A 22,151-nucleotide genomic window follows, 5' to 3' on the forward strand; every position below is an offset into this window, starting at 1 on the left:
ATGCTCATTTGCACAGAAATACACGCACTGTGCCCATGTCAGGGATCGGATGGGAGACTGAATTGATGAGGTCGGCCTCTCTTATATCTCCTGTCCTGGCTCCGCTGAAGGTGAAACAGAGGAAGCCGAAGGACAGGAGGGACACGAGTGCCTGGAGCCGGGGGTCCCGGGGGAACAACTTGGCAGGGTTCAGCGGCCTGGAGTAGTCCGTGATGAGTTGCGCATGAACAGGTGAAAGCCAGGCAGGTAATCGAGGGTTAACAGTGACCAGGGGCATAGACAAAAGCAAGGTCTCAGGGATAGCCAGGTTCGTCAGCAAACGGGCAGTGAGGTACCTAATCGTAGACAGAGCCAGAGTTAGGAACGGAGCCGGGTCAGAATACTGGGAAAACATACAGGATCAAGCAGGATTACAGAAACAAGCTGAAGATCAGTCAGCAAGGGCACAAGAGCCCAGACACCCTTTAAATAGCGTGTGCGCGTGCCCGTATCTGTGCGCATGCGTGCCCGCAATTGCGAACTCTGGCGCGCATGCGCGCATCTGTGAGCCATTCTATGTCAAAGACTATGCGCTTGCGCACGTCTATGTGCAAAGCGTCTTACGGGAATTCCCTGACAGCCCATTCACGCATATCTGCTGGCATAACTGGCACCAAACGCCCTATATAAGGTCAGTGGCTGCACTTAGATTTTGCTGGATGATCTTCAGCTACCAGTACTCATTGCTCCTGCGTTTCATGTATTATGTGGATTACCTGTTACTGACCCAGCTTACCTCTGGACTTCTCTGCTGCCTGATCCTTGGTTTTGACTCTGACTTGCTCTAAGGCAGGGGTGCCCAACCAGTGGCCCGCGGGGCCACATGTGGCCCGCGGAGCCCTCTGATGTGGCCCGCGACCTCCTGCCCTGGGATGGCTGGTTTGCAAGCCCAGATTGCCAACCTTCCATCCAAGAGCATCAGTGTTGTAAATGAAGCCGGCAGTAGAGGAAGCAAGCAGCTTTTCAGAAAGTGCACCACACCTGCAGAATATAATAGACGTCTATGGCAAAGTGCAGTTAACCGGCGGGAAAACCATACACTGCGCCACAATAGACCACAGACCATCAGTGTAAAAGCAGCCTTAGGCCCCTTTCACATGATCGGTCTGACCCAATCGGACCCTCCATTCACCTCTATGGAGCTGTAGATCTAAATAGACCTTTGTCCGTTTACACCCGCCTACCTCCAATCCGATCTGCCCCCTTCTATCTGATTGGATCGGAGGGCCCATAGAGTAGATTGTGCTGTGTCTGTGTCTGCTTTGCATATGCAGACTGGACACAGACCTGTCATCTGCTCACTCCGCTCATTGTGGCCCGAGACTGGTTACCAAGTCGCTTAAGTGGCCCTCGGCCTTCAAAAGGTTGGGCACCACTGCTCTAAGGGCTTCTCTTGCTCTACTGTGCATGACACCGGCTTGCTCCAGTGAGGCCCGGAGCAACTGGAAGTCAGTGTAGGGCCGGCCATGACAGGGTTAACAGAAACCCTAGTAGCTGTGGGGGGAGGAGCAGAGCAGGGGAGGAGAGATCACAGATATCTCTTACCCTCAGTTTCCCGGGCAGTGGCAGCGTGGGGGAGCGAAGTTCCCACCCACCCTCCCTTTATTCTGGGGTTTTATTGATTACGGTATTGATGGTATATGGATAAATTGGTATGTGGTTTGGTGCTGTTTTGGTGTTTTCTTTTCTTTCAGGTTTAAGGATCACGTTGTCGTGGCAGTGGCGGGTGTTTTTGGACTTTGCAGGAGAAGATATTACCCCAAAGATGGACGCCAGTACCCAGCGGTGGGAGGGGTCCTGAAGGGGTTTCTAGTTGCCAGTCTACTAATGTAGCTGGAAGGTTGGTGAATGGGGGCACTGCGGTCAATGGTCGTCTTTAAGCCAGCTTCGGCTTGAGGCCTATGACCAGAGGTTAGGACACCGCAGTGCCAAAAAAGTGTTACATAGTTACAAAGTTTAAAGGTTAACGAGTTAATGATTAATGGGTCCTGCAAAGTCCAGCACCATGTTAGAGAGGTTATTATCTCAGGAAATAAGTGTTTTTTCTCTATGTGTTATTGGTTTTTGTTATTGGTTATTTATGATTATTTAAAGAGTATTTAAAATAAAGGAGGCTGCTACGGACAGTTTTTACTCCAACATTAAGTAGTGGTCTCATTATTTATTAAAGGTTAAGTGGGGGGTATTAACTGTAAAGGGGCTTTAGCGGTCAGGGTGAATTCTGGTATACCATAGTCATGATTACCATTCTACCTACTCCCTGGCTTGCCTTCCTGTCTATGAATTTGACTCCCACCCTGACTACGCCTCTTCAGTTTCCTCCTGCCAGCCTGTTCCTGCTTCTTCCTTGTGTACCACCTTGCCTGTGGTTGCTGCCCTGGTTCTGCTACACACTTGGGGCTACAGAGGTCCTGCTGACAGCTATCCAGTTCCGCAGTGCTGCAAACAGCTTCCAGCAGATCTACCTAAACGGCATCCGTGCTTTATTGAGCCTAGCACTCCCTGTTCTCACCTTCAGGCGTGCTTGGCACTTAGCCGCAAGCCAAGCCCTCTCGTTACATCAGCCTCAGACCTGGTACTTGACATACACACTAGCAGTTTTTTTTTTACATTCAACCTAGCCGGCTAAACAAAGAAAAAGAAGAACTTGAGAGGAGCAGCTGTACTAACAATACGATGTACGTGCAGCGATCTCCCCCGCTGAGCTATTGTGTCCTGACAGCGGGACTTCCCCCAACCCTCCCGCGCCCGAACACACCATTCAGTGCTCTCAGCCATTTGCTGAGAGTGCTGATTGGATGCCAATCGGCAGACCTTTTTCAGTTATGCCCCTTCAACAGAAGACTGACATTCAGCCGGCTTCCGTTGGACCGGCGACTGTACACACAAGCCGAGTGTTGGATGGTTTCTGTTGAACTGGCTGATAACGCCTGATGTTCGGCTCATGTGTACTATTGCTGTGTGCAGAGCTTTTTTTCTCAGAAAATAGGTGCAGGAACTCAACCACGACCCGTTCAGATTTCACAAACAGTAGAATCACAGACAGTACTCAACTGTTTTTCTTTCATAGGGCAATGGTAGTTATGCCAAAACAGTATTGATTTATTTATGTCTTGAATTTATTCTGAAAAAATACCTTCTATGCCTAGGCATCAATGTTCTGTAACCTCAGAGTCATACTTATATACCTGCAGAAGATTTCTGACTACTAGTCTTACAAGATTTGTAGTAAGATTTGGTAATGTCATCACTACTGTGCCGTTCCCTGTTCTCCCTTCTGGAGAGAAAGCTATACATGAGGACCTGTAGTGGAAGGATTTCCCTACGTCTGCCTACTTCTGGTCTGTGGCTCTTTGCTTCCTCCACCGCTCATCTTGCTTTCCTAATTATTCCCTCACCAGTCTTCAGATCAGCAGTCATCACAGGGGGCAGCTCTGAAATGAGGAAGCAAAACCCAGTCTCTGCCAAGATGGCTACCTCCACAAGGGCACAGGCAATACTGGTGACAAAACCTTATTCCTTTGCCTGTCTTCTTTGGGCACAGCTTCAAGAGTTCAGGTGTTCTTTCAAGTGAACAGTGGTCCACTATGTTTCCTAAAAGGACCATTTTTGTAAATATACAAATCGAAGATGGTAATAATAAAGTTATTATTACTAGTAATGGCGGCGATCAGCGATTTTTATCATGACTGCGATGTGGACACATCGGACACTTTTGACACATTTTTGGGACCATTCACATTTATACAGTGATCCCTGCTATAAAAATGCATTGGTTACTGTATAAATATGACTGGCAGGGAAGGGGTTAACACTAGGGGGCGATCAAGGGGTTAATGTGTTCCCTAGTGAGTGATTCTTACTGTGGGGGGAGGGGAGTGACTGGGGGAGGTGACCGATGGTTGTCCCTATGTACTAGGGTTGTCCCTATGTACAGGGCCGCCATCAGGAATTATGGGGCCCCTTACACAGCTTCAGGCATGGGCCCCCTGGAGCAGAGAACCGGGGGGGGGGGGGGGGGGGGCTGCCGCGGATTGAGAAGCGGGGGGGGCCTTTACACAAAAACGAAGAAATAAAGAAAAAAAAATATAAAAAAAGGGGGGTAGCCATCCATTGCCCTTTAATAAAAATAAAAAATATATATAAAAAAATATATATTTTTTTTTTAAAAAGGGGGTTGCCATCTGGGGCCCTGGGGACCTCTGGGCCCTTTAATAATATATATATATATATATATATATATATATATATATATATATATATATATATATATATATATATATATATAAAAATGTATGTGTGTGTGTGTATATATATATATATATATATATATATATATATATATATATATATATATATAAAGAAATTGCAAAAAAGGGGGGTTGCCATCCAGGACCTCTGGGCCCTTTAATAAAAATGAAAAAAAGAAACCTCTGGGCCCTTTAATAATAATAATAAAAAATATATATATCATTTGACGGCGGGCGGTGGACAGGAGGTTAAAGTGGTTGTAAGTCCTTTACAACCACTTTTTGCTACAGGTAAGCCTATAATAAAGCTAACCTGTAGTTCCCCCGGATATCTCCTAATTCTGCACGGTTTAGGAGATATCCCCTGTATCAGCATGTGCCGACGTCATCGGCACATGCACACTGAAGTAATGGCACGTCCGCGCCATTGTTTCAGCTAGTATGCCGGCGTTACCGACGCTCCCGTGCACATGCGCGGAAGTCACATCATCGCGGCATTCGGCCACTCACAGTGCCGTAGCCCGAGATTCCTGGAAGCAACTCCAGGAGCGATGTCACTGGCCGGAGCAGTGTATGAGGACCGCTGCATGGGCTTCGATCTAAGGTAAGTAATTCATAATGCGCTAGTATGCTATGCATACTAGCTCATTATGCCTTTGTCTTGCAGCTTTTTTTGTTTGTTTTTTTAGTGGGTTTACAACCACTTTAAGGTATGTACAGACTCTACATAGGCTAGAAGTATAATTGAGGGTGACACTAGTGCCCTATTGTTATATATGGAGTCCCACACCATATTGTTCCATAATGTCCAGGTCTTCTTATCTAAATAATAAACTATTTAGCAGTTTGTCATTCAACATATATTATGCTTATTACTCTACCTTTGAAAGATTATATATTTTTACTTTCCTACAGTACGTCAATAAATACAACAGTTTTACAACTTTTGGACTTCCCCTTTATGATGTATCTCACTGTACAGGATGTTCATTCGAAGGACAGTACAGCTGGGCTTGTTTAAGAAGTTCCCCCGTGGTTTTACATTGCTGCAATTTTCAGGTCGTTTGGAAATGGTATTCAGAAACCTTTCATAGCTCAGGGTTTTCAACACTAAAATACTAAAATGCGAACATCAGGGCCGTCTTAATAGCATCATGGGCCCCTGGGCAAAGTAATGCTCTGGGGCCCCCTACAATGATGACAGTGCAGGTAAACAGATATCAAGTAGGTAGGAGGCAGAATGCCTCCCCTGTGTATCTATAATTCTCAGTGCCATCATGGGACCCCCAATTTCGGGGCAGCGTGGGCTCAAGGACCAGCTGCTTTGGGGAAAGTGCAGGGGCCCCCCATGCATCTGGGACCCCTGGGCATTAAGACAGCCCTGGCTAACATGTGACATGAATTATACCTTTACAAGTGTTAGAATATTATTCCAAATTCATAATTCGGCAATTCATGGCAAGCTTGCAAAACATATTTTGATTTATGATTAATCATAATAATTAGGTATGAATGAATGACCTTGATCAATTGATATGACATAATTCTTCTATCCAAAACTGAGCATTACTGGTCAACCGATTTGAGAATGACATAAGATTTGACTGTCAGGCAGTTGTTCTACTATGTCCAAAGTTGACATGAGTTCAGGAGGTCAGCAGGCTAACAGATAAGTATACACATAGAGTTCATGTGTCAGAGCTGACATGTTTTTACATGCTTTAAAGTTAAAATCACAGATAATCCATAACTTAGCTATTTATTTGATATTGTTGTTTAATTATTTAGAGCTAGTTTAAGTGAAGTCTTAGTCATACTAATATGTATTAGTATATAGTTACTTAATGAAGGTATAGTAGGTAATATATGTTCATATAGGTTATGACGTTTCTCGTTATACTCTAAGTATAGAGTGTCACATGTGTGCCTGTCAATCAAACTCCATACGACTCTGTGCTAAGATCTTCATATTGCTGAACCTAGCAGATATTAATATTTGCCATACAAGGGTCTAAGCCTGGGCCGTATGAGGTCATGACGTTCACTTGTAACATATATTTAAGCTTTGCTTTAAAGAAGGCTGGACACATTTGCACCACACACTTGCATGACACACTGATACACACTTAAACTAAGACACACTAATTCACACCCTCTTTGAAAGACAACACTGACATATAGACTAGGAGAACAGCTGAAGCCAGAAGTCAAACGTCATTTCCTGTTTCTTCCTGCATCACTTTGGAAAATCTCAGAAGACAACATGCCTGATGCTGCTCACATGCTTTCTTAAGCTTGCTACAATACTATCGATCCAATTCCAGATATTTTCATCTACGCTAAACTGAACTTTATACTATTTTTCATTGTGTTTGTGATGCCACCTGTGTGACAATAAACTCACACGTTATTTTCAAATCAACCTGACTATGAATGATCTTCATTCAGATACGCCCTTGAAGCTATAAGAATATTAGTTATTAATTCTACATTCTTACAGTGGCGAGCCAAAGAAAGTACTGTCTTATCTCTATTTTTACGGAAATCTCGACCCTTGATGAGGGGGGGAGAGATTAGCGCAGTTTTTGCGAATATTCAAGTCTCGAGAAAAAAGACGGTTCAGAACCTATCAAGCAAGAGGCGTTTGTGTCGCGTCAGATGTGGACAACAGTCCAGTAACAGACGGTTGATGACGAGAAATCCTTCTAATAACGGTGAGTAAAAAAAAAAAATATGAATTTTATAGATGAAATAGCTAGAGATAGTAAGCTAGAATTTAAAGATGTGTGTTTTTATCCAAATGACAGTCACTTGTGGTTGTATATGTATCAAGAATGCTTAAATTCCAATGTCCAGATAGACAAATCCAGGTTTACTGTGAATAAATTACGTAAGAAAATAAGTAATGTATTGAAATTGGTAAGAATCTTTAATAAGATGATTATTAATATTTTACCTGCCAAAAATGTGTGTACACTAAACCAGACAGAGACAAATAATGTACAGAACACAGGAATACATGAAAATGTGTCCCAGGATGCTCTCAGTTGTTCGAACTGTGAGATTTTGTGTAATTACATAGAAAATCTTGAGGAACAATTAGGATCTAAAAACATGATTTTGCCAGAGTTACAAAATGACAGTAAACAGATTGCTGTAATAAATACAGATGACAAAAAGATTGAAACCAAGTCAAAGCTACAATCTTATTTTCCGGAAAGTTCGGAAATAGAGAATGTTGATGCTACTGATGAAATGGAAATGAAGCATAAAAACTTATTATGTAGGACTGCAAAACTTAAATTGCAAATTCATGATCAGCTGATGAAGGTTCTAAAAGACTTTCCTATTTATGACGTTGAGGCTACTGTATTTTCTAATTGGGATTTATTTGAAATGTTTGCAGATCGTTTTAATCTTTCAAACGATCAACGCAATTACATTTTTCAGTTGTGGATTCCTGTTAATTTTGCTAAACGAATCCATTCACTTGTTAGTGATGATGAAGGTCAAAATGACGCCACAGATAGATTGCGACTATTATTGCTATGTATGACCGGTGAACAAAAACCGACCATAGAAATGCTAGACCTATTACAGACTACTGCAGAAGAAGATCCATTTTGGTTTAAAACAAGATTTTGCAAGGTTTATGAAATGATATTTGGAGTAGATGATGAAACTGACCCAGGTTTAAAAATGGCTTTCATAAAAAAATTTAAATACCTTGACCCAACTTCAGTGGCCATAGCTCAGGAACGGCAAAATTTAAATGCTATAGTAAGTTTCATTGACAAAATTAGGAGACAATTGAATCAAAGCAGTCTCGCACACGAGGTTTCTATTATTCAATGTGACAAAAATAGTCAGGCTACAGACGTGTTAGAAACGACAGGTCTTAGCAGGAATGACAAGGACAGGTGCAGTCAAGTGAGTCAAGGAGACGACCCCATGATGTGTTTTTACTGTCATGGAATTGGCCATATAAAAAAACATTGCTTTAAGTTTAAGAGTGACTTACAAATAAGAACTAAAGATATGGAGTATGAAAAATCAGTTTTTGTACAGCCTGATTTTTCATGTCAAGATAACATTTTGACTGAATTGCCTTATGACACTGAAGTCAAACAGATCAGTAATTTGACTGTTCACAGTAGTTCAGACAATATGGCAAAAGGAGCTGTCACTGAAAAAGAAGGTTTATTGCCATTGCCAAAAATAGAATCACACCCGGATTCAATTTCTCTGCCATTACAATATGTAGCACCAATTATTTTGGACGAGAATGGGAGGCCATATTTACAATGTTTGATAAATGGTAAACATATTAATTGTCTCTTAGACAGTGGATCTGAGATTACCCTTATTAAAGAAAACATACCTGTGAAACCAAATTCTCCTATGTGTAATATAGTGGGTTTTAATAATACAGGTAATTCCACTGCTAGACAGGTATCCAATGTAACATTTGAAGTACCTGGATTAGTGAAAACTAATATTAACATTTGGGTCTGTCACGAAGCAGAGAATATACTTGGCATTGATGTTATCAATAAACAAAAGTGGGTGATTGATTTGGCTAATAGAAGTATTTGGAAAGATCCATCTAGGCCCAAATCAGTGCTGATTGATCCCTCTGTATACCGTAATGTTGGTTCTGTTACCAATATGTCTACAGAACAAAAGTGGCCTGATATTGATGAAAATTGTGCTTTAAAGGAAGTGGTACAATCTTTTCCAAGTTTGTGGTCAAAGTTCAAAAATGACTTTGGAACTTTGAAAAGTGCCGAATTAAATATTGAAGGAAAGGATCCAGAACCTCTTGATCAGAGTGAGTTACCACCAGAATCAATTGGTCCACTTTCTGATATTATTCAAGAATTTGTACAACTTGGAATTGTAAAGAAAGCTAAATCAGTGGTAAATAACTGTATTTGGCCTATCAAAAATATTGATAATTCATATTCTTTATCAGTTGACGTAAGAACATTGGATAAACAAATCACAAATAGCCCAGTTCTTCCTGATAAATCTAACATAAAATTACATTTGAATGTTGAGAACAAAGTGTTTTCTGTACTAGAAATCGCTGGTAGCCATTTTTCCATTCCTTTAACTAAAAGTTGTCAATACAAACTTGCGTTCACATTCAGAAAAGAGACTTATACGTTCACTCGATTAATACCTGATCTAGGTATTGGTGATGGTATAGTTCATGAAACTATAGCAACAATACTTTCTAAATTTTCTAGGCCAGATTGCATTTGTCAGCACGTGGATACGATTTTGCTGAGTACTCAGAATATCGATGAACATATGGCTCTTTTGTCTGAATTGTTTATGATGTTACAAGCTGAAGGTTTAAAATTAAACACAACAAAAGTTCAGCTGATGAAAAGTCAAGTGAAATTCCTTCACATGCAAATTAGTCAAGGAAAGAGACAATTGTTGCAAGAAACAGTTAGGGATATTACTGTTATCCCAACTCCAACAACTTACAAGGCATTGCATAAATTTTTGCATAAAATAAATTATTGCAAAGAGTTTGTACATTGTTTCGCAGAAAAAGTTAATCCACTATATAATCTTTTAAGGAATAAAGGTAATATAGTTGACCAGTGGGGTCCAAATGAGAAAAATGCTTTTGAAGTGTTGAAAAAAGATTTGCAGAATGCTCCAGCATTAAGTACAATAAAGGTCTGTTCTGAAACATCGTTTGTTTTGAAAACTCATGTATCTGAGAATGCCATCTCAGTAACATTGTTTCAGTTACAAGAAGGTAAGGAGAAAATAATTGCCTATTTCTCCAGAGTTTTATCATTTTTGGAAAAAACTTTTGAGCCAGGTGTGAAGCAACTTCTAAGTGTTTACTATGCAATTAAAGTTACAGAGAGCATAGTAAAATCAAACAAAACCATTGTACGGACACCTGACTGTTCATTAAAAGGTATTTTTGAGGAAGGTAATTTTAGTGAAATTAAGAAAATATATCCTTTATGGTTCAGAGCTTTATTACAAATACATATTCAGATAGATGGGAACGAAAGACATCAACAGAAATTTACACCAGCACATGTTTATACAGCTGTAGCTGAGAAGTCTTTATCTCAGATTTCCAGCGTAAGAGCTGAGAAATGCATTGAAGTACTTGCAGAACACTCTGACACTAAAGTAAGAACTCCAACACAGAATACAGTTACGCATATTTCTAATCGTTTAGAGGTGAGAACAAAGGCATAGTCCATTGTCATCTCTGGGGTGATATGAAATCTAACTTTGTTCGTTAGAAATAGAATTTGTATCATGACCGGAAAAATGAAATATTGCGTCCTGACATACCTAAACCTCACAGTACATATATTTTATAATTTAGGTTATTTTTAGTCAGAATAAGGACAATATACAGAAGTATATAGAAGTACATAGTCACACAGAAAATCTCTTTGAAGGAAAATATGAGATAGTATTTCACATATAGTTTTAACAAATTCACAAAGTAATTGTCTCATAATGTTTTAATATTTGTTGAGAAAAATATCAAAATGTATAAGAATTAATATAAATATTTTATTCCTGAGTAATGATACTGCCTCTCTTTTACAGATATGGCATCTAAAATCAAACAAATATGAAGGATAACAAGCTTCTATAAAGAGCAAAGAGAAATTCAAAGTTAAAGAAGAGATCCTTTTTGGAAGAATATTTGACAAAAGATTTATATTTCATATTTATGAACTATTTTATCTTATTCATCAAGGTTTTTCTAACGGAACTTGAAGAAGACATTTTAAAGACATTTCATGAAGAAACATTAATCGGAAGGAACATTATCTATCTACTATAGATAAACAATTTAGGACTGAAACATTTGTCCACATATACATATACATTTTTTGATTATCCAATTATTATGATATTAATGTTCACATGAAGTTAGGATTATTATTTTTATTTATTTTTATTTATTCACATATTGAATGTTAGCACACTCATTCTAGTTAATAGAACATTTTTTGTTCATAACTTAAGAAAGATATCATTAATAGAACTATGGAAAGTTATGAAAGTTTTAGAGTATAAAGTATATTTCCAAAGAGCTAAAATATTATTTGAGCACATATATGGAAATATATTATTGCATTATTTACTTATTTTAATAATAATAATTTTCATTATTATTATTATTGTTAATATTAATAATTATTGATATTAGTCATCATTATGTTATACATTTTTAAAATCTATACCATTATTTCTGGTAAGATTTTGATTAGATAGATCTAAGAAGAGTTAAAAGTAAAGAGTAAAGCATTTAGGAAAAGGAAAATTTCTAGTTGCTTCAGTTCTGAGGAATATCGTGTCCAATCGTTTGATACAAGGTGGAGAAAATGAGATATGAATGTATGTATGTGAGTATTAAATGATTTAGTATGATTAATCATAATTCAGGGGGGATTGTTAGAATATTATTCCAAATTCATAATTCGGCAATTCATGGCAAGCTTGCAAAACATATTTTGATTTATGATTAATCATAATAATTAGGTATGAATGAATGACCTTGATCAATTGATATGACATAATTCTTCTATCCAAAACTGAGCATTACTGGTCAACCGATTTGAGAATGACATAAGATTTGACTGTCAGGCAGTTGTTCTACTATGTCCAAAGTTGACATGAGTTCAGGAGGTCAGCAGGCTAACAGATAAGTATACACATAGAGTTCATGTGTCAGAGCTGACATGTTTTTACATGCTTTAAAGTTAAAATCACAGATAATCCATAACTTAGCTATTTATTTGATATTGTTGTTTAATTATTTAGAGCTAGTTTAAGTGAAGTCTTAGTCATACTAATATGTATTAGTATATAGTTACTTAATGAAGGTATAGTAGGTAATATATGTTCATATAGGTTATGACGTTTCTCGTTATACTCTAAGTATAGAGTGTCACATGTGTGCCTGTCAATCAAACTCCATACGACTCTGTGCTAAGATCTTCATATTGCTGAACCTAGCAGATATTAATATTTGCCATACAAGGGTCTAAGCCTGGGCCGTATGAGGTCATGACGTTCACTTGTAACATATATTTAAGCTTTGCTTTAAAGAAGGCTGGACACATTTGCACCACACACTTGCATGACACACTGATACACACTTAAACTAAGACACACTAATTCACACCCTCTTTGAAAGACAACACTGACATATAGACTAGGAGAACAGCTGAAGCCAGAAGTCAAACGTCATTTCCTGTTTCTTCCTGCATCACTTTGGAAAATCTCAGAAGACAACATGCCTGATGCTGCTCACATGCTTTCTTAAGCTTGCTACAATACTATCGATCCAATTCCAGATATTTTCATCTACGCTAAACTGAACTTTATACTATTTTTCATTGTGTTTGTGATGCCACCTGTGTGACAATAAACTCACACGTTATTTTCAAATCAACCTGACTATGAATGATCTTCATTCAGATACGCCCTTGAAGCTATAAGAATATTAGTTATTAATTCTACATTCTTACAACAAGCTTATGAGTGAAAGCTGAACTCGGGGCAGATGAAAGAAAACATCAATTCATTCAGGCAGGGCTCAACAAATCCCGGGCGCCAGGTCGCCATGGCGACTAGAAATAGGGTCCTGGCGACTTGGCTTGGAAGGGGGGCGTCATCTGGTGGTGAGCTGTTGGTATTACAAGTTACTACCACCAGATGTGTAAGCTGGCGCCATCTGGTGGTGGCCGTTGGTATTACAAGTTAAGCATTACAAGTTAAACAGCAATTCTAATGTAATTTTTCACTATTTTCACTGCCATCTTCTTCCCTCTAATTAGAACCCCCAAACATTATATATATTTTTTATCCTAACACTTTAGAGAATAAAATGGCGATCGTTGCAATACTTTCTGTCACGCCGTATTTGCGCAGCGGTCTTACAAGCGCACTTTTTTGGGAAAAAATTACACTTTTTTTTATAAAAAAATAAGACAAGAGTAAAGTTATCCCCATTTTTTTTAATATTATGAAAGATAATGTTACGCCGAGTAAATTGATACCCAACATGTCACGTTTCAAAATTGCGTCCGCTCGTGGAATGGCGACAAACTTTTACCCTTTAATATCTCCATAGGCAATGTTTAAAAAATTCTACAGGTTGCATGTTTTGAGTTACAGAGGAGGTCTAGGGCTAGAATTATTGCTCTCGCTCTACCAATCGCGGCGATACCTCACATGTGTGGTTTGAACACCGTTTACATATGCGGGCGCTGCTCACGTATGTGTTCGCTTCTGCGCGCAAGCTCGTCGGGACGGGGTGCGTTTTCTGGCTCCTAACTTTTTTAGCTGGCTCCTAGATTCCAAGCAAATTTGTCAAACCCTGCATTCAGGAGTGTGTTAATGAAATTGCTTTAATTGTATTATCAAATTATTCCTGTGTTATTTCTAAAATTTGTCTTGAGATCCGCCACTTATAATCTCTTGCACAATGGAGTTCAGACTGAAGGGTAAGGGGACAGCAGAATTGAGGGTAGGGTTTGAATCATGCGTCCGGGTTTCAGGCGGACTAAAACCCGGACACATTATTCAGACCAGGCTGTGGCTCCCGAAGTAACCAAGATAGTCACACACAAATCTGTTGCCGTCAGGCAGCTGTCTAGGGGCAGGATCGCCATGACTGGGGGGCAGGGTGATGATGTCAGCAAAAGCAATTTTGTCACACCCCCATTTTTTTGCGGCACCATATGTGCACTGCATTACTACTCTCCTTGGGGCACCCAAAGGTGTATCTGGTAACTAAAGTGTTCGGGGTTGGCTTGAAGAAAAGGTGGCAACCCTAATTGAGGGCCAATTTAAAGTGGAGTTCCACCCATAAATATAACATTACATCAGTAGTTTTAAAAAAATGTCATTAGTCCTTTAAGAATTTTTTTTTTTTTTAGATGCCTTCAAAGTGTTGTTGCTAGGCAGAATAGTTAATCTTCCCTCTTCCTGCACCTAGGTGCTTAAGCTTCCTAACCTACACCGCACAGACTCCTGGGAATGTAGTGGGTGTAACTTTCCAGGAGTCTGTGCACTCCCCAGTCTCGAAGAATCATGTGACTTGGACAGTACAGGTGCTGAAACCTGATCTGAAACCTATTACACTGCTTGTGCAGCACTGAGCATGTGCGAGATCTGCAAGGCTGAAATCCAGGAAGTCATACAGTCTGGCTTCACGATGCCCACACTTAAGATGGCCCCAGTCAAATTCTATTTTATAAAGTGTCTAAATGCTGTAACAACCTAACAAAACGGACCTTAGTTTACAGACTAACTTTACTAGAATACATTAAGCTTGTGTATTACAGGGGTATTTATATTTAAAAAGTGAAATTGTGTCCGGAACTCCGCTTTAAATTTTGCTGCATGTTCATGTGCATACAAAAAACATGCTTACTGGAAGGGAAATCAGAGAGATCACCTAAACAGTTCGCTGCTGCTCCTTAATTTTCTGCTCATAAATTTGGTGCAGGGAAGTGACCTAGCTTTATTGCAGAGAAAAGTCCGCTCGCCGCCCTGGTTGTGCCAGTAGGAATGTGTTAATTTCAAGACTGGATAGGCAAAACTGCAAATCCTTTGGCAGATAAATCAGCACCCATATCTGTATTTACCTCCCATATTTGTATTTGGAGTTCATCTTTGACTGTTATGTCGGATAAGAAATGTACAGATTTTGCTGCCAACTATGTTGCTTGTCTACACTTGTTTTCAGGTAACCATATGTAGCGCCCTGCTCCTGTTGAGTAGGCGCTATTTGTAAATTTAGTTATCTGAGCTGTAGTTTAGCTCAGAATTTTATGCCAAATTATTGGTCTCTGTTCCAGCTCGGCTGCATTGCGCATCTTCCACCTGACTGTTGGTGTCGCTGTCACCAGGAGTCAAGAATGGAACTGCAATGGGCTGGGTGTATTGGATGCCTCTTGCCCAGAAGCAGCTCAGTGGCGTGGTCCCAGCCGCTGTGCATTCTGGGGAGGGGTACTTAAAGTGGTAGTAAACTCTGTACTACCACTTTCACTTACAGGTAAGCCTATTGTCAGGTCACCTGTGGCCAGGTGACAAGTGCACCCCGTGGGGGTCAGGGATGCACCACAGGGTAGTGAACATTTTTGTGGAGATGGTCAGTGTGACAGATCTTGGATACCCCGTATGGGAACCTCTGCCAGACCTGTGTCTCCTGTGCTCCAAACACATCCACAGCCTGCAGACTTGCCATAACCAGCCCTTAACCCCTCAATCAAGCCACACAGGTGTTGATGGCTAAACATGCAGGGCATAAACTCTTATTAACCATTTGAGACCCGCGCTATTGACAAAAGACGTCAACAGCGCGGTTCTCAGATGCCAACTGGACGTCTTTGGACGTCATTTGAAAGCATTACCCGCGCGCGCCACTGGGGGCCGCGCGGCGGGTAACCACTGTGCCGCCGCATCGCTGGGGAGCCGATGCGTGTACCTGGCGGCCGCGATGTCCGCCGGGTACACGCGATCGGCGGTGACACAGCCGGTAACAGCAGGGACGTGGAGCTCTGTGTGTAATGATGGGGTGTAAATACAGAGCTCCACGTGCTGTTAGAGGAGAGGAGACCGATCTGTGTCCCTTGTACAAAGGGACACAGCATCGGTCACCTCCCCCAGTCACCCCCCTCCCCCCACAGTTAGAACACACCCAGGATACACATTTAACCCCTTCCTCACCCCCTAGTGTCAACCCCTTCCCTGCCAGTCACATTTATACAGTAATAAGTGCATTTTTATAGCACTGGTTGCTGTATAAATGTGAATGGTCCCAAATTTGTGTCGAAAGTGTCCGATACGTCCGCCGTAATATGTCAGTCCCAATAAATATCGCAGATCGCCGCCATTACTAGTAAAAAAAAAAGAATGAAAAAAAAATCATAATTCTGTTCCCCATTTTGTAGGCGCTATAACTTTTGCGCAAACCAGTCGCTTATTGCGATTTTTTTTTACAAAAAAACTTCGAAAAATACGTATCGGCCTTAACTGAGAAAAAAAATAGTTTTTTTGAAAAAAAATTGGGATATTTATTATAGCAACAAGTAAAAAAAATATATATATTTTTTAAATTGTCGCTTTTTTTTGTTTATAGCGCAAAAAATAAAAACCGCAGAGGTGATCAAATACCACCAAAATAAAGCTCTATTTGTGGGGGAAAAAGGACGCCAATTTTGTTTGGGAGCCATGTCGCACGACCGCGCAAATGTCAGTTAAAGCGACGCAGTGCCGGAAGCTGAAATTTCGCCTGGGAACAAAGGGGGTTTTGTGCCCAGTAAGCGAGTGGTTAAGTACATAACATACACTTTTAACCACTTGCCGACCAGCCGCCACAGTTTTACTGCGGCAGGTTGGCTCGGCTGGGCGAAATCACATTATATAACGTCACTTCGCCTTGTGGCCACTAGGGGCACGCTCGCTCGTGACAGAGCGAGAACCGGGAGCTGTGCGTGTAAACACACAGCTCCCAGTTCTTTCAGGGGGAGAAATGCCTGATCATACAAAGTATCGGGGTTGACTTGAAGAAAAGGTGGCAACCCTAATTGAGGGCCAATTTAAATTTTGCTGCATGTTCATGTGCATACAAAAAAACATGCTTACTGGAAGGGAAATCAGAGAGATCACCTAAACAGTTCGCTGCTGCTCCGTCATTTTCATTGACAAGGAAAATTGAAGGGGAAGGTTGGATAATTTTTCTTAATTTTTCTGGATGGATCATTTTTCTTACACGGACAAAATTCTAATGCCCCGTACACACGACTGTTTTTCCTGTCTGAAAAAGTCCGATGAGAGCTTTTGGCTGGGAATCCTGACCGTGTGTATGCTCCATTGGACTTTTTCCAACAGGAAAACTGCCGGAAAAAAAAAGAGAGCAGGATCTCTTTTTTCCCATCGGGAAAAAATCCTAGCGGGAAAACCGTTCGTCTGTATGCAATTTCAACGCCCATGCTCGGAATCAAGTAGACGCATGCTCGGAAGCATAGAACTTCATTTTCCCGGATCGTTGTAGTGTTGAACATCGCCGCATTCTTGGCAGTCAAAAGTTCACGGAACTTTTGTGTGACCGTGTGTATACAAGGCAGTCTTAAGAGGGATTTCGTTGGAAAAAACATTGGGCCAGATTCTCATATAATTACGTTCCTCCTGGGCAGCGTAACGTATGTGATTTACCTTACACCGCCGCAGGTTTACAGCATTAGTGCCTGATTCTCAGAACACTTACCTGTAAACTTGCGGCGGTGTATCGTTAAATCGCTCGGCGCAAGCCCGCCCAATTCAAATGGGGCGGGCACCATTTAAATTAGGCGCGCTCCCGCGCCGAGCGTACTGCGCATGCTCTGTCGGGTAAATTACCCGATGTGCATTGCGCTAAATGGCGTCGCACCGACGTCATTTGCTTAGACGTTAACGTAAATGGCGTCCAGCGACATTCACGGACGTCTTACGCAAACAACGTAGATTTTTGAAATTTCGACGCGGGAACGACGGCCATACTTAACATTGGCTGCGCCTCATAGACCCAGGGGCAACTGTACGCGTTGGAAAGGCTACGGAAACGACGTAAATTCTCTGCGTCGAGCGCGCGTACGTTCGGGAATCGCCGTAATTTGCTAATTTACATAAGCGATGGGGAAAACGACGTCCGCGACACCTAGGGAGAAAAAATTGCATTTAAGATCTGACAGCGTAAGAGCCTTACGCCTGTCAGATCTAATGGGTATCTATGCGTAACTGATTCTAAGAATCAGTCGCATAGATACCCGGGGCCAGATTAGGATTTACAACGGCGCAAATGGTGTTGCGCCGTCGTAACGCCTTTGAGAATCTGGCCCATTGTTTTTTCCGGCGGGAAAACCGCTCGTGTGTACAGGGCATAACTGTGAATGTGGTTTTCATTTGGGAAAATTTGTATATAAAGCAAGGGTTAGTTTACACGTGTTTCAAATAAAGGCTTCGGACAGGCTCTGTTAAAGCTTTTCTTAACGCCAGTCAAAGCCCCTGTCACTATATAAAATGGTTAGTTTACAGTCCTGTTTACACCTTGTGTTTGCTTTGCTTTGCTTCACCTTCGCTTCAAAAATCAAACCCCTTGTAGCTTTAGTGGTGCATCAAAGCCTCCATAGAGCTCGCTTGAAGCCCCTGCGGCTTTTGATAGGCTTTAATTCAGCTTTAGCTTCGATTCGTTTAGGATGAAATTGCAGGTGTGAGATATCAACATACACACACAGGACATTTGCAAAGCTTCAACAAAGCTTCAAAAGAGCACCACTGAAGCCTTATCAAAGTCTCATCAAAGTCTCATCAAAGCACCAGCGAAGCATCAAAAACACATCATAAGGGCTCATTTACACTTGCTTTGGCCTCAACAAGGCTTCGGACATACTTTGTTAAAGCTCTCTGAATGCCAGTCAATGTCACTAAATAAAATGGTTAGCTTACAGTCCTGTTTACACCTTGTGCTTGCTTTGCTTCATAAATTATACCCCATGTAGCTTTAGTGGTGCTTTAGAGCATCTTCAAAGCCTCCATAGAGCTCTACCGTTATAACAAAGCTTGTTTGAAGCTCGCTTTTGATAGGCTTTAATTCAGCTTTAGCTTCGATTAGTTTAGGATGAAATTGCAGGTGTGAGATATCAACACACACACAGGGCATCTGCCAAGCTTCAACATAGATTCAAAAGAGCACCACAAAGCCTCATCGAAGCCTTATCAAAGCACCAGCAAAGCATCAAAAACACATCATAAGGGCTCATTTACACTTGCTTCAGTCCTCAACAAGGCTTCGGACAGTCTTTGTTAAAGCTCTCTGAACGCCAGTCAAAGCTCCTGTCACTAAATAAAATGATTAGCTTACAGTCCTGTTTACACCTGCTTTTGCTTTGCTTTGACTTTGCTTCAAAAGTTATACCCCATGTAGCTTAGATTGTGCTTCAAAGCATCTTCAAAGCCTCCATAGAAAGTCTATGGCAAAGCTTGCTTGAAGCCCCACTGAAGCCCCACCAAAGCCTCATTGAAGCCCCACGAAGCTTTACTGAAGCCTCGCAGAGCCTCATCGAAGCCCCACAAAGCCTCACCGAAGCCCCACAAAGCCTCATCAAAGCCCCACAAAGCCTCACTGAAGCCTCACCGAAGCACCACCAAAGCTTCATCGAAGCCCCACGAAGCCTCACCGAAGTCCCACTGAAGCCTCACCGAAGCCCCATCTAAGCTCTACCAAAGCCCCACCGAAACATCATCGAGGACTGTAAGCTAACCATTTTATTTAGTGACAGGGGCCTTGACTGGCGTTCAGAGAGCTTTAACAAAGCCTTGTTTTGAAACAAGCGTAAACCAGCCCTAAAAGCTTGTTGAAGCAGTAGGAGCTTTAATGTGTGTTGAACCCGAAGCAAGTGCAAAGCCTGGTACACACGGTCATATTTTCCGCGGACAAAGCGTAGGACTTTTGTTCGAAGGGCGTTGGCCATGAACTTACCTTGCATACAAACGGCAAAGAATTGTCGGCCAACAAACACGAAACAACGTGTTTTTTCAGCTCTTTAGCGCCACCCTTTGGGCAACTTCTGCTAATGTTGTGTTAAGGTGAGCATTGCTTCTGAACATGCGTGTTGATACTTTGGAGTTTTGTCCGAAGGACTTGTGCACAGACGATCGGATAATCCGACATCACACATTTGTTGTCGGAAAATTTTAAAGCATGCTATCCCACATTTGTTGGGGGAAAATCCGACAAAACAATTGTCTGATGGAGCGTGCAAACGGTCGGATTTTTCGCCAACAGCCTGTCATCACACAATTCCCGTCGGAAAATCCGATCGTGTGTACGAGGCATAATGCACTTTTTTTTGTGAAAAGGTGAACGGAAACTTTAACCGGTTACCGACTGCCCACTGTATATATACGTCCTGTTTTTAAAGATGGATATCTCGGTAACGGCAGCAGCTGCTGCCACAACCGAGATACCCATCTCTTCAGTGAGTGGTCCGGTAAACGATAACGACGGTCTCCACGGCGGAATCGCCGCGAGATTGCCGTTATCGGTGGCGGGAGAGGGCCTCATGCCGCTCTCCCGCGCCCTCCGCGGCTTACCGGAGCCGTCAGTAGCGGCGGAGGCGATCGGGTGCTGCTTCCTAGTGAGTGAGGATGCGAGTGAGGGCAAGATGGCCCCCAACCGTCCTCATAGCATTGCTGGGCGGAAGTGACGTCAGTCCCGCCCAGCGTCTTAAAGAGACAATTTTTTTGTTGTCATTTTTTTAAATGACAAATTTTCCATTTTTTTTTTCTTGCATTTAGGTCTAAATATGAGATGTGAGGTCTTTTTGACCCCAGATCTCATATTTAAGAGGACCTGTCATGCTTTTTTCTATTACAAGGGATGTTTACATTCCTTGTAATAGGAATAAAAGTGATACATTTTTTTATTTTTATTTCAGTATAAAAAATTATAAAATCAATAAAAATAAATAAGAAAACAAAAAAACATTTTTTTTAAAGCGCCCCGTCCCGACGATCTCGCGCGCAGAAGCGAACGCATACGCGAGTAGCGCCCGCATATGAAAACGGTGTTCAAACCACACACGTGAGGTATCGCCGCGATCGTTAGAGCGAGAGCAATAATTCTACTCTGTAGCTCAAAAAATGCAACCTATAGAATTTTTTAAACGTCGCCTATCGAGATTTTTAAGGGTAAAAGTTTGACGCCATGCCATGAGCGGGCGCAATTTTTAAGCGTGACATGTTGGGTATCATTTTACTCGGCGTAACACTATCTTTCACAATATATAAAACAATTGGGCCAAATTTATTGTTGTCTTTTTTTTTTTATTCAAAAAAGAGATTTTTTTCCAAAAAAAGTAATTTTTTTCCAAAAAAAGTGCGCTTGTAAGACCTCTGCGCAAATACGGTGTGACAAAAAGTATTGCAATGATCGCCATTTTATTCTCCAGGGTGTTAGAAAAAAAATATATAATGTTTGGGGGTTTTAAGTAATTTTCTAGCAAAAAAAAATGTTTTAGTCTTGTAAACGCCGAATCTGAAAATCGGGGGGGGGGGGGGGGGGGAGTCGGGGGTTAAGTGGTTAACTAGAAACGTCTATAAAGGTGGAGCTAGGGACTTTTCCCAGAACCAGTCAACTCAAATAAAAAAAAACTATTACAACACCTGTTGCAATTCACTCTTTTTCATAAAACAAATAAAAGAAAAAATGTTGGCTTACCTCGGTGGGGAGTGTCGTGTCGTGTGAAGGTACGGAGGGCTTCGCCTATCTGCTGACGATCTGTAGCTTGGGGTGGAAAGACTGAGAAAGGAGAGAGACGGGACTGTGACTTCTTATATGTCTATTACTGAAGGAACAGGAAGACGGGACAGTTTATTTTCACTTTCGTCGTGTCATGTGCTAGTTCTCCAATCACCGACTGCAGAGCTATTTCCCTTTTCTGGCTTTCTAAAGACACATGAGCCCGTCAGCTTTTCTCCTATACCGAGAAATTCGATTTCCGCATCAAAGGTCACTGAATAACAACTTGTAGCAAAAGGAACTACAAACTATTAAAGGGACACTGAAGGTTCATGTTTAAATATAAAAATAACAAACATGGCCCAGATCCACAAAGAACTTACGCCGGCGTATCTATTGATACGCCGCGTAAGTTCTAAGATGCCCCGTCGTATCTTTGTTTTGTATCCACAAAACAAGATACGACTGAATGTGGGCTAGATCCGACTGACGTACGTCTTTGTACGCCGTCGGATCTTAGGTGCATATTTACGCTGGCCGCTAGGTGGCGCTTCCGTAGATTTACG

General features: G+C 41.4%; 1 protein-coding gene and 1 long non-coding RNA gene across 2 annotated transcripts in view; one reads left to right on the forward strand and one right to left on the reverse strand.

Moving 5' to 3' along the window:
- LOC120920357 (cathepsin S-like) overlaps nt 1-21,681 on the reverse strand; it is a 45,439-nt gene extending 23,758 nt beyond the window's left edge. Inside the window, exon 1 of the mRNA XM_040332392.1 lies at nt 21,565-21,681. The gene's annotated coding sequence lies outside the window, so the exon portion shown is untranslated. The remainder of the gene's footprint in view (nt 1-21,564) is intronic.
- On the forward strand, nt 5,708-12,750 carry LOC120920358. The gene is made up of 2 exons (XR_005744708.1): nt 5,708-7,003; nt 10,893-12,750. It is a non-coding gene; the product is annotated as an uncharacterized LOC120920358 (long non-coding RNA).
- Nucleotides 21,682-22,151: the final 470 nt, after the last annotated feature.

This window comes from Rana temporaria, chromosome 13 (genome assembly GCF_905171775.1).
Source record: "Rana temporaria chromosome 13, aRanTem1.1, whole genome shotgun sequence".
NCBI lineage: Eukaryota > Metazoa > Chordata > Amphibia > Anura > Ranidae > Rana > Rana temporaria.